General features: G+C 44.0%; 1 protein-coding gene across 11 annotated transcripts in view; it reads left to right on the forward strand.

Moving 5' to 3' along the window:
• KIAA1210 (KIAA1210 ortholog) overlaps nt 1-12,084 on the forward strand; it is a 58,643-nt gene that overhangs the window by 14,077 nt on the left and 32,482 nt on the right. Inside the window, exon 1 of one of the 11 annotated variants that reach the window (XM_039717314.1) lies at nt 9,624-9,750. The exons of the other annotated variants lie outside the window; for them this stretch is intronic. The gene's annotated coding sequence lies outside the window, so the exon portion shown is untranslated. Of the gene's footprint in view, nt 1-9,623; nt 9,751-12,084 lie in introns of those variants that run through there. 11 annotated transcript variants of the gene reach the window in all.

Raw genomic sequence — 12,084 nt, forward strand, 5'->3', positions numbered from 1 at the left:
TGAACAAAGTGGGTTTGCCTTGGGTCTGAAGTGCCAGCCTGAGCACAGAAGTGCAAAAAATAAGTCCTGGCTAAAATATTCATTTGGTGAAAATTGGTCATTTTTTTCTCCTTCACATGTGTAAACATGAAATATTGGAAAAGGTACTAAGAACCTTTTCCTGTTTAATTATAGCAAGAGGGAAAATTCCCTCTTCCCTACTGATTAGCTGTGTTGTTTCTGTATTAACACATAAAAAGGAGAAATACAGAAATTCACATTGGCTTTTAAAAAATGTTCAGCTACAAGTCTGGCAGTAAATGCTCTTTAAGAACTTGAGGAGCTCAGTTTTTCTATAAGCAATCTGAGGTTCGTTTCTGTAATTGCTCCCTGTTGAGAGATTTGTTGTATTTAAAAAAAAATAATTATATTTTTAGTGCTTCGCTGGCATGTTCTGTTGGAGTAGGCTCAAGGGAAAAGAGAATGAGAGAATGCATGTTAGTATTTGTGCTGTAAACCACCATGAAGATGCATTCTGTTTTTCCTTTTACATTCTCCCTGCTGAGGAATGGAACAAAATTTGCTGCTGCCAAACCTGAGGAGTGGTTTGATCGTGTTTTGCACCAGCAGACTGCAGAGGGCTCTATTCTTGCAGCTGGTGGGAGATTACAGACCAGGCACAGTGGAGGGCAAGTGAAATTGTGTCTTGAGGCTTAAGATGTGAATACTGATAGTTAAATGTGTAAGTCCTGGAGAGCAGAGGGAGGAAAATAGTTCAAAAGTGGAGCTGGCAGCTGACTCCTTTCCTCTCCCAAAGGCTGGATCCCTCACACCAGCAGTTTGTCTCACATTACTCTGGTGGAAATGTGCATTTTCAAGGGCACACAACTCCTACTGGATTTCTGTTAGCTTTTCCATCCTGCACTGAATCCTTTCCTCCTTTGAAATTTGTAACAGGAAATTAGTATTTGGCAGAGAAGTTTGCTTTAGATAAAGGCAGATGTGCCATCAGAACTAGCAAAAGGGCTCTGAGTGGGTCCTGAAGAAGGGAGGTGGATTGGCACTTGAATTGACAAAAAGTAATACATTTGCATTGTTTGATTTTTCTCCCCCAATCCTTCAGAATCATATGCACTTAAAACCAATTTGTAATTCAGAGAGTGGCTATAAAGGCTGGACAGATGAAGCTTTTTTACATGTGGTAAACCATCTTTTCTTTCCTGGTCAATCTCCACCTGACTTTTGAGGAACAGGATTTTTTTTTTTTTTTATTCAACAGATTCTTCTTTCTTGATATTCTTCAGTTAAGTCTCTACACTTGATATAATGCACAGGTTATATTCCTCAGCCTGTTATTTCAGCCCTCTGATGTGTTCCTAGGTGAATTAATTTAACTACTAACTCTTTGCAGTCTTCACAAATTTTATATGCTGATTTGGCTGTGGTTATTGGCAGTTAAAATGAGTTCAAGACACCAGCTGCAGAAATAGTGATGGTTTTAGCCTGAGATTAATTTTCAATGAAATTTGTTTGGAGTTTAACATGAAGTATTTGTCTTTCTGGACAAATGTGTCATTGGAACAACTTCTCCAAATTCTCACGTGGTCATTTGACCTGTAGGAGTTAATTTGCTTTCTAAATGAAAGCTCTTTTGGAATGAAATTACTTTTACACTTTAAGAATTGGTTTGGATACCAGTAGGAATTTGGCCAAAGGGACTTAGAGCTCAGTACCTGCCAAGAAACCTGCCATGGACTTTGGGGAAAGGTTTCATGGGGAAAGGTTCCCTCCAGGGCTTTGAGCTGCTGAGTCCAGCTAAAGCACCTGGAGTGTTTTAAAAGCTGCTTTAGGGAGTGCTCTCCTGTGCTGCTGCCACATTTACCCCACTGCCCCACATCTTACAAGAGAAAGCAAAGGCTCTGCCTTGGTGCACTGTAATAATGTGTGGCTGAATCTGCTTTTCTACACAGTCTTGTCCCTGTGCTTTGTTAATGTCCTCTTATGAAATTAAATAAAAAGAACCCAAAGCCTAATCCAGGTAATTCTTCATCATAGTCCCAATCTTGACTGCTATTTCACTGAAATGAAACTTCTAGCCTGCTTTCATATTTCTCTTTAACCAGCATATGCAACCTGAGTAATCTTGAATTGTTCTCCTAAGTTTATCATCACCCTTGTTGCAGAGTTCTGTTTTTTTCTTGCTCCAAGCATGGTGCCAGGAAAAAAAATATTAAACCTGAACAAATATGATAAATCTTCCTAAAGCCTGTGGAAGAATCTTTTCATATGCTCCTCAGTTTTTGGGACTAGCCAAGTATGTTGTTATGAGCTGAAAATGTGGTTGCTTGAATAATAAGGTTCACTGATGGTCAATGCAAACTGCCAATTTCCAAAGACAAATATAGTGTGTTAGAGGCTATATAAAATATTTGGCTGAAGGCTTTATGTGCCAGCTCAGTCTGGTTTCTATAGCAGACTATAAGAAAATGTATTTAACTGCATTTAATGTGGTCACTCAGGATTTCATGGTGCCTTTCACAAACAATCCCAGAATTATGGACATTTCAGCTTGAGTGTCTTCTGCTTTGCCAAGCTTTGCACTTTCAGTGGGATACTATGTTCTTTTCTTATATTCCATAATTGTCAAAAAATGCTGATGTGCACTTTTATCCTGCAAAGAAGTTCAGCATTTGGGTAAAGCAAGTTGATCAAGGAATGCATCAGTAGAATTTTCAATATATTTCTAGATTGTTTGTGATGAAAGCAATTGCTAATCTAAAATGATGTTATGACCATGAAATTGAGTAAAATATGTTTTCTGGGTTAGGTGCTGTTGGCTGTATTTTGTGTTGTTGCCTGTTCAGATGAGTGTCAGGAGGAGGTTGTTGTGATTGCTGGGCTTATTCTGAAGATGGTACAAAGCTGTCCACCTGCTGGATTGTCTGTCTGTTCACTGCCCCTGCACCTGCACCCAGCCTTCTTCTTGAAGAGGCTCAGAGGGGACGGTGGAAATCCCAAAAATCCCTTTGTCCTCCTTGTGGCCAGTTACACTTTTTACAACTTTTCCATGTTTGCGTGGTCCCTGGAGCCTTTGGCTCCCCATCCACAGCCAGCAGCTGCTGTTTTAGCTGGGACAGTGACAAGTGGATTGGAAGTGGTTTAAAGCTCCAGCAACTGCTACTGGAGTAGCAACTTGGCACGGGGGCCGGGCAGGTCGAGCCTGTTGGCTCTGCTCTGTCAGCAGCTCGTTGGCCTCCCTGGCCTCCCTCCCTTTCTGAGGCTGTGATTGCTGCGGGGGCTGAGGAGCAGCGCTGCTGCGTGCTGCTGCTGACTGCAGAGGGTGATGCTCTGTGTGACTGACTGCATGGAGTGATGCTCTGGGGCTGACTGATTGCAGGGACTGATGCTCTGGGGCTGCTGACTGCAGGCAGTGATGCTTTGCTCTTTGGCATGGTGTTCGACATGAAGCATCTGTCCAAGATTCCAGGGCTGTTTAAAGTGAGACACTGAGTTCCCTGGCCAGCCCTGCCTGTGGCATCCCCCAGCATTATCTTGGCTCAGCTGTGGTCCATGGGCTCAGCTGGCTGAAGGCTGGGCAGCTTTGGAATCAGTGCAGGCTCCCTGGGAGCTGTGGCAGAGTCACTGCCCCTGTGATGATCTGGGATCTCTGTGTGGCTGATGAACTCAGGAGAGGTGAAATGCTTCCCATAAACACTTTGGTATTCTGAAATATGTCTGTTTACTTGTCCTTTTATTGTACATCACTTTAGCATATTATTTCACAAGAGAAAGAATCACTCATTAACAGCTTTTCAGTGTTGGGGGACTTTGAGATGAAAATATCTGGGTATGATATCTGCCCAGCAAAGCAAGTTCACCTGTGCAGAGACAAACCCTGGATGAGTTTCAAGAAATGGGTTTTATGGAAGGTGAGGGATCTCCCCACTAAGGTAAATCAGAGAGTGTGAGCTGAGGCAGAAAGACTCCTCAGGGGTTGTGAGTCTCTTGGAGGAATCTTTCAGTACACAGCCTAGGAGTGTGTTCCTGTATTAGGCAATTATACAGTGTTTGGATACTTGTGAGCATTTTGTCTTCAGCCCACAGGAGTCATTCAGTGCCTGGTATTAAGTGTACAGAGACTTAAGTCCTGTTTTGTTATTCAAAAATAGCAGAGAGGGTGAACAAAAGCAGTTAAGAGGTGTCAGAGCCATGGCACTGCAGGCAGTTGGGCACTGTTGGTACAATGGTGCTATATTATTAACAAAAAATCAACTACTTCTCTTTGTGATTCATTCTGTTTGACTCATCTTGGTGCAAGAAGTTCAATTCTGGCTTAATACACCAGTGAGTCACTCCCATCCTCATTCTGTTCGTGCTTCTCTCTGGATGGTGTTTGTTTTTGCAGCCACAGTGGTACAGTCTGTTTGCTGGCTGTAGGCAGAGGAATTCCAAGCAGGCCTGTTTATTTGGTTTCAGTAGAACAGCCCTTTTGCTATCACCAAGGTTCTGAGTATTTGGCAGATATGCTGTCAAATTGACCTTCACTGCTGCTTGTCCTACATCACTTGCAGAGGAGCAGAAGCTTGGGCTGGGACAATCTGCTAAATGTGATTGTCACTCTTCTGCATCCTTTGACCATCAGGTTTTCTGTGTACATGATTTTGATTTTGCCACACTGAGCCATGAAAACATCTTGTCATAATTTTCCCTTGTGTTCTCTTAGACAGAAACTTCTGCTGTTCCAAGTGTCTGGCTTTGTACCCCTAGAGCCAATTGGAGAGATTAATTTGTCATTTCCTTCTTGTGCAGATGTCGACAAAGTTTTAGGCTTTCACATCTGCTGTGATGTGAAGGCCTAGAATTGGATGTAAAAACTGAAATCTGATTATATATGAGACAAAAATGCAGTGGGTTCAGGCTGTGCTTCCAGTAGATAACCTACCTGAGCTGGTGCAGGGCAGCTGGAGCTGATTACCAGCCAGATTTGAGGAAATATGAGATAAGTCTGTCCATGGGGAAACAGGAAAAAAACCCAAGGTAATTCCAAGGTTGATTCCCTTCCACCCTCCATATTTCTCCTGCTGTAAGAAAACAGTTGAGCACAAGGCTCAACACCAAAGGTTCTAGACTAAAGTGATTCAAGCTTATAGTTCTGCATTACATCTCTTTCAGTCTCAGGGTTGGTAAAACTATTATGGATTAAGTAGTTTTAAATATTATTTTGAATACAGCAAATAGTAACTGCAAACTCACATATTTTATTTTGTTTATTTTATTATTTCATTCATAATTTTTTTTTAGTTCGAAGGTGAGCTCCCACTCCATTGGGGGAGTCACTGTATAAACAAAGAAAAAGAAACCCCAGTCAGTTGATATCCTGTCTGATTTTGCTTGCTGAGCTGTCACTGCTCATCACTGTGCCAGTAGCCAAGGCTGTACCAACAGCCCAATATTTCCAACACAATGTGTGTGAAAAAGGCCAGGCAGGTGTTTAGCATCCCCAGACCAGCAGGGCTCTGTCACATGTAATGGTGACAGGAATACAAACACCATCCCTCCAAATTCCCTCCTTCTGCCCCAGATTCCTGAGCTGAGCAGGAGCCCTGTGCTCTGGGGCATCCCTGGCTCAGCTGGGCTCACCTGTGCTGGCTGTGTCCCCTCCCAGCTCCTTGTGCACCCCCAGCCTCTCTGCTGGGCTGGGCTGAGGGGCAGAGAAGGGCTGGGTGAGACCTGCTTAGTGCTAAAGGAAGCATCTCTGAGTTACCAGCACTGTTTCAAGCACAAATCCAATCCACAGCTCTATGCCAGCTGCTAGGATGAAGATTACCTCTGCCTCAGCCCTAAAGGTGCTCTTAGAGGGAATTGTAGCACTCTCAGTCAGAGCAGGGAAACTTGGCTGTGCAGACAAAGCTGCCTGGTCTCGCTTTCTGACCATCCATCCAGAGCCAAGTTGGCATTCCAGCTTCAGAATTTTGTGGTGGTTGTTCCTTTTGGCCTCTGAGATTCAAGGATCTGGTGGTAATTAGTGAACTAAGTGTCTGACTGTATTCATGATGAATTAATTTATGCTTATACATTCTGGGAATATGTAAGTGTGCAGTTCTGCTGGGGCTTCCTGGTATCACTCATCTAACAAGGCACTTGTGATCCACACAGTGGCTCTGATGAAAATGAGATGTATTTGAGTGGTCTAGCTCAGAGTTAGGATGGAGACACTGTGGTAACCATCAAGTTATCTATGTGCATGGAAAAATACAGACCTGACAGAGGTGTGGAGGAATTGTTTCCTGGTTCACTCCAGCAGCCAAACTGCTTTCCATCACTTCAGTTTAGTGAAAGAAATGTTTCAAAAGCTTAAATTAAAAAGATGCCAATTGTCTCATTGCTTCCTTTCTTGCAGCCTTGGCCTGTGAAGATCTTACAGAATGTTTGTCCCCATCGATTCTCTCCCCCATGTGCCTGCTTGTCACTGCCCCATCTTGCAGTTCTTGTTGTCTTTGGTGTCAGTTCTGCTGCCCTGTACCCTCTCTGCTCCCTGATGCTGCTGTACCACTGCCTTAAAATAGAGTTGAATTCAGCTTGAAACTCCACTGCTGCAAAACAGCATTAGCTCAGATAATCTTATTTTAGATGATCCTGTTTTAGGGAGGTATTTGTGTCTGGAATCCCAGAGAAGGAGGATCCCTTTTTGGTAGTTGCTCGTGCTAGAGTGAAAGGTCAGGAGTTGCCCTTGGGACAGAAATGGCTCAGGAACTGTTCTGAGCACATGGATGATCTCCCTTGGCTCCAGGAGCTCCCCATGTGCTTCAAGAGCAATTGTACTTCAGGAGCTGCCTAACCCCAGGCTCTAGAGAGAGCAGAGCAGGACAGCAGGAGGTTTCTTTAGAACAGAAGAAGGGAGGGAAACCATCAAACTTCACACACTCTGCAAGCACAGAGCCTGCCTCTGGCCTTCAGAAGGGGCTCTGAGCTGCAGAAATGCCCAGGGGCAGTGGGAGCTCGGGGTGAGCCAGCCAGACACTGTTTCAGCTGCTTCTTTTTATTTGTTGTGTGTGCAGGCAGTAGATACTGACAAATAGGTTTTGGGACTTCACATGAAGAGAGATTTCCTGAGCTTCCTGCCAAAGGCAGCTTCTGAGACCACAAAGCCTGTGCTTTATTTGCTTCTTTATAGCCAAAAGATGGCTGTCTGGTTTTATGGCATTTTGATCTTCAGAGTGAAAATTTGTAACAGTTTCTCCCAGAATTTTCTGTTTGCCTCCTTTTTAAGTATACTTTGAATTCTATGCCATTAAATGTCTTTATTATATCTTGTCCTGAGAAGTTCCATTGTATCTGAAGTTTTAAATTTTTTTTCCCCATCTTTAAGCTGCTCTTTAACCAAGAGTTGAGGGATAAGTGACTGTTTTGGAAAAACCTTAAAAAAGGAGAAAGCTTTAGATATCAAGTTCCGTGTTTCAATCTGGTGTTCAGTTCTCTGTTGTTTCAGCCTCATTTTTCCTGCAATAGTCAAACAGCTTAGTTTGGTAAAAATGCCTCCGGACTCTTTTCTTTTTGGCCCAGGATGTAATGATCCTTCCCAGTTTCTGAGAATAACATACTGGAAATCACTGTGACTCAATATGGGGCCAAGGCAGATATGCAGATTACTCTTGTGAAATTTTATGGGTTTTTTTGTGATTTACCTTCTATGTGTTTCTAGCACCTGTGTCAGTCCATACAGCTCCAGCATGCTGCTCTCCTGCAGCAGAGGTGATCCCAAACTCTCCCACAGGGCTCATGAAGCTTTGCAGGAGCTCAGTGTGACCATTGTGATTCCTCAGGTAAAGAAACTCATGGCTGAGTGATAAATAACCTGGCTTCGTTAGAAATGCAGTAATTTGCCCTGCTGTTCAATGACAGAGCCAGGAAAACCAGTGAATTTACCCAAATCCCAGCCCAATAGCCTCCATCTGCTAGAATGTGTTTAAAAGACAAGCTCTGTCTCATAGAGTTTGCTGTCTAAACTAATACTTGTCACCTTCAGAGTTTGCAGATATGGCAATTCCCATGAAGTTTTCTCAGGCTCACAGTCTTTCAAGCCCCTGTAGAGCATGTTGAAGCCAGCTGATGGCAAACCTCTTCCCTTTGCCACCTTCTGCTGATCCCTACAAAGCAGCCCATGGACTCCCAGGGCTCTGCACCCCACAGGTCAGATCCCAGTCATCTCACTTCATGCCTGAATGTTCCAGGGGAGACAAAATTAATTAGGAATTTGGAGAGGGGGTAAAAAGCACATACACAAGCTAGAAAACAGTGGCTAAATATGCCTACCACCAGACCTGGGATGGAAGATTACACTTGCTTGTTGAATTTACCACTTGGAGAGGCAGAGACAGTGAGCTTGGCTTTTATTCCCATACTTGACTCTGACATCTCGACTCTGCTGGCATGAGGCACGTCTGCTGTTCAGTGATAGTGGCTTGACATTTCCTTTGGCTTTGCCTTGAAACCATTTCCAAAGGCAGTAATGCTCTCTGGGAGCAGCTCCCTAGCTGGCAAAGGCAGCCTTTGGTTGCATCCCTTTGGTTTTCAAATGCATGTTCCTCCTCCTCCACAGCTACTTCAAAGTATCCGTGTCAAGTGGATCTGAGGGTGTCTCCTACTGCTGGCAACTGGTTCCTTTCGTGTGGTTGCTGGAAGACTTTGCTATTCTTTTTCTTCTTTTTAGGAAGAGTGGGAGAAGATCCTCATTCCAGCTGTTTCCTGAAATTTCCCCAGTGTGTTAGTGTGAAGAAAAAGAATTAATACATGGGAAAAACTTACTCCTAGGCTAATGCCAAGTGGTGGAATTTAATTGGGTCATTTAATGGCCATTCCTTTAAAATGGAGACAGTCTGGGGCCAAAATCTTGCTGTGGCTGAGATCATGACTATGTTAGAGCCAGTCTTGATTTGGGCAAATTTCTGTCACATTTCTCTGCAAATGCACTGTAAAATCTGTGATAAATTATTATTAGGGTTGGGCTATCAAGAAGCATTTTCCTTGGCTTTTGGCTAGCAGGTAGATATTTGCTGTATTGTCTGAGCTGATACAAACTTGCAGCAGAGATCTTGCACAGACAGCAGCTACCCAAGATCGTGCTAATAAGCACAGCAGAGTAATTAGGTACATGAGGACAGCTTGAAGTGGCACCAGACCAAGTTAATCTGTCTGGCGTGGGTGCCAAGCGCTGCAAAGCTCTGGGACTTCAGTTTGGCCTCCTGAGCTGAGTGCAAGCCAGAGCTGCCCTGCTGCTGGTACCTGCTGCAGGTCTGCAGTCAGTCCCCACACCAGGACACAGCTGCAGGGCTAAATCACAAAAGGCAGGGGAGCAGGCAGGGACAGAGGGGTCTGGGGAGATGGGGCAGCAGGGCAGGGGACAGAGGAATTGGCTCTCTCAGCTTCTGGACTGGTAACAGAGTGCTTATGAATTTTTCCCATTTACCCTTCCCCCTTCTTATCCTCTTGGCTTCTCACACAATTACAGAATGAGTCTGTGTGACTGTATGAAAGGCATTTCCTCCTCTTACTTTTTTTTTTTAAAGTCTGCTTCAGCCCACCAGCTGCTTTCCATTAGTGTTGCACACACACTCACTAGGAGGGCAGGACATAATGCTTCAGGCACTGTTGAACAGCAGAAATCCTTCAGAATCTCTGCTGTCAGGCAGAGGCTTCTCAAAGCAGATTGTAGCAAACAAGAGTTCAGCACCCTGGGACCTGTCTCTGGAGAGTCTTCACGGAGGAGCCAAGGTGTGGGGACAGAGGGGGGTCGGGGCATTGTCTGAATGCAAGGTGTGGGAGCTGGGATCAGATCTCTCCATGTGGATGGTTGTTTGCTCTGGATATCTTGTCAAGGTTAGGAGCTGAATGTTGTCTGTTGCTGTGGGGGATTATGACCCCCTGCTTGATTCTGAGAGAATATTTTATTGATATTAATGATGCTTATCCAGACTTCCTGGTGGGTACTACTGCTGTATTTATTATTTGTGATCCTTGGAAAAGGACCTTAAACTTTCTTGAACTATCCCTCCTTCAGTGAAAATTACAAGATCAATATTCTTTATAAACTCTTCCCCTCCCCATTACCAGTGGAGACAGTAGCAAGAATGCTGGTGTAAATTGCTTTTATACCCACATTAAACAGTCATGGGAGGGACCACATGGGAAGGACCCATGGGAGATACCAGCTAGGGGCTGGCAAAAAAACCTGGGAATTCCATCCTAGGAGCACTCCATTGTAGAAGAGCACAATGGGATCAGCTGTACAAGGTCAGAGCCTGGTTCCCCCTCTCATGTTGGGTTGTGCCCTGTTGCAACAAAGCTGTTTTGTTGAATCCCACACTGCTCAGCATATTCTGTGACCGTGGGCCTTGAAGTGCAGGTCACTCATCTCATGGACAGCAAAGGGAGCTTTGGTTGCTGAGTTTCTGACGTGCTCAAGGGGTGTGAAAATTGAATAGAAGTCTTGCTGCCTTTGCTATTGCTGTATGATTGACTCTGAAATCCTGTTCCATGAAGATGCAGAGGATAAACTTTACTTCACTTAGCTGTCATTGGATTAATGAGTTCATTGATAGATTGTTGGGATCCCAGAGAGGAAAGCCATCAACCACATTTTGTCAGAACAGTCCTCTAATGTGCTTTAATAACAGAGAAGAAAATTTAACCTCTCATTCACCTTTTGCTGCAGAATGTAATCTGAATATTAAACCATCCTGCATTCTGTGTTTTTTTGAACCTTAGTTTTCAGGAGAAATAGAAGGGCTTTCTCTGAGGTCCTGCAGTGACTTGAAGTGTGTTCTGGGGGAGGCTGGCTGCAGGGTGGTGACCTGGAGGACCAGATGAGGTCCACAGGCTCCATTTTCCTGTGCTGATGCCTCTTGCTGTGGAAAGTGTGTGTCCTGAAATCTGGAGCATAACCTTGATTTCAAATAATTTTTGTAGCATGGAGGAAATTGGTCTTTAAAAGCTCCAGGCAGAAATTTCACCTCTTTCTCTTGGCTGCTTGCCACTGTCTGTCTTCTATAGGCTATGAAGATGCTAACTGAATGCAGTGCCTTGCATTCTTGAGGCTTTATTTCCTCAAGCATTTATTTGATAAGAAAGAGGCTGTTCAGGGTTCAGCATCTCCTTTGATCTCTCTGTCATAAGGCTTTCTGGAGTGCCTATGCAGAGCCATGGACTGAAGCTGAAGAAGCACTGAAGGTGGGCTAGCAGCTTGCTTGCTGTGCAGTTTCCAGGTCTTCTGCTCCACTGGAGAGACAGCAAGGAGGCTGTGTCCCTTTTCTGAGGCTGAGCAGAGAGCATTGGTCTTGAACTTTTGTTGAATGCAGGAAACTTGAATCCTGTACAAAGCTAACTTCCCAGGAGTCCTTAAATACACAAACCAAGCAGTGAAAGGGAATTGTCTCTTATTCATTTGGTGAGATTCTCTCACCCCTCTACCCCCCATGTACTTATTAAGTCATGTGTTCAGCTCAGCAAAGCAAATGCTCAGAACACCATCCTGGATCTTTATTTATTTTGCCCTATCACTGCCCTCCAATAGAGTACTCCAAATATTTGTCCAGTTGGTTCAGTTTGCAAAGGGGATACAAGGACATTTCTCCTGTTCTTGGAGATTTCTTATTACTTTTCAGACTCATTAGTTCCTGTAATGAGTTGGAGAGTTCTGAGTGAATGCAGCACAGTGGGGTTATCAATGGAAATGTTATGTGGGATAGCAGAGACAGCCTGGATCTAAAACATCAGACCAAGTGAGGGTGGTGGTGACTGCTAAGTTCCATTCTCTCTTTTGGAGGTAAAGCAAACCCTGCAACTTCGTAGGAGTTTAATTGCTTTAAAGTACACCCTAGCAATGCAAATAGGGTCTAATAATGTCAGTATTATTTTTGTGATTGCATTGACATAAGAAGCCACTCTTTGCAAGTAATTAATTAATTCACATTTGTGGTAATCCAGCCCATCATGCTGTGCTGGGAGAGGCAAACACTGTTTTTAGTAAACCTTCAGTCCTTTCCATGGCCCTGCATAGGAATCCATGCAGTGGATTTGCTGGCCATGGCTGAGTCTGGCTTTTGAGGG

Source organism: Passer montanus, unplaced genomic scaffold, assembly GCF_014805655.1.
Source record: "Passer montanus isolate IOZ18808 unplaced genomic scaffold, ASM1480565v1 scaffold38, whole genome shotgun sequence".
NCBI classification, from domain to species: domain Eukaryota; kingdom Metazoa; phylum Chordata; class Aves; order Passeriformes; family Passeridae; genus Passer; species Passer montanus.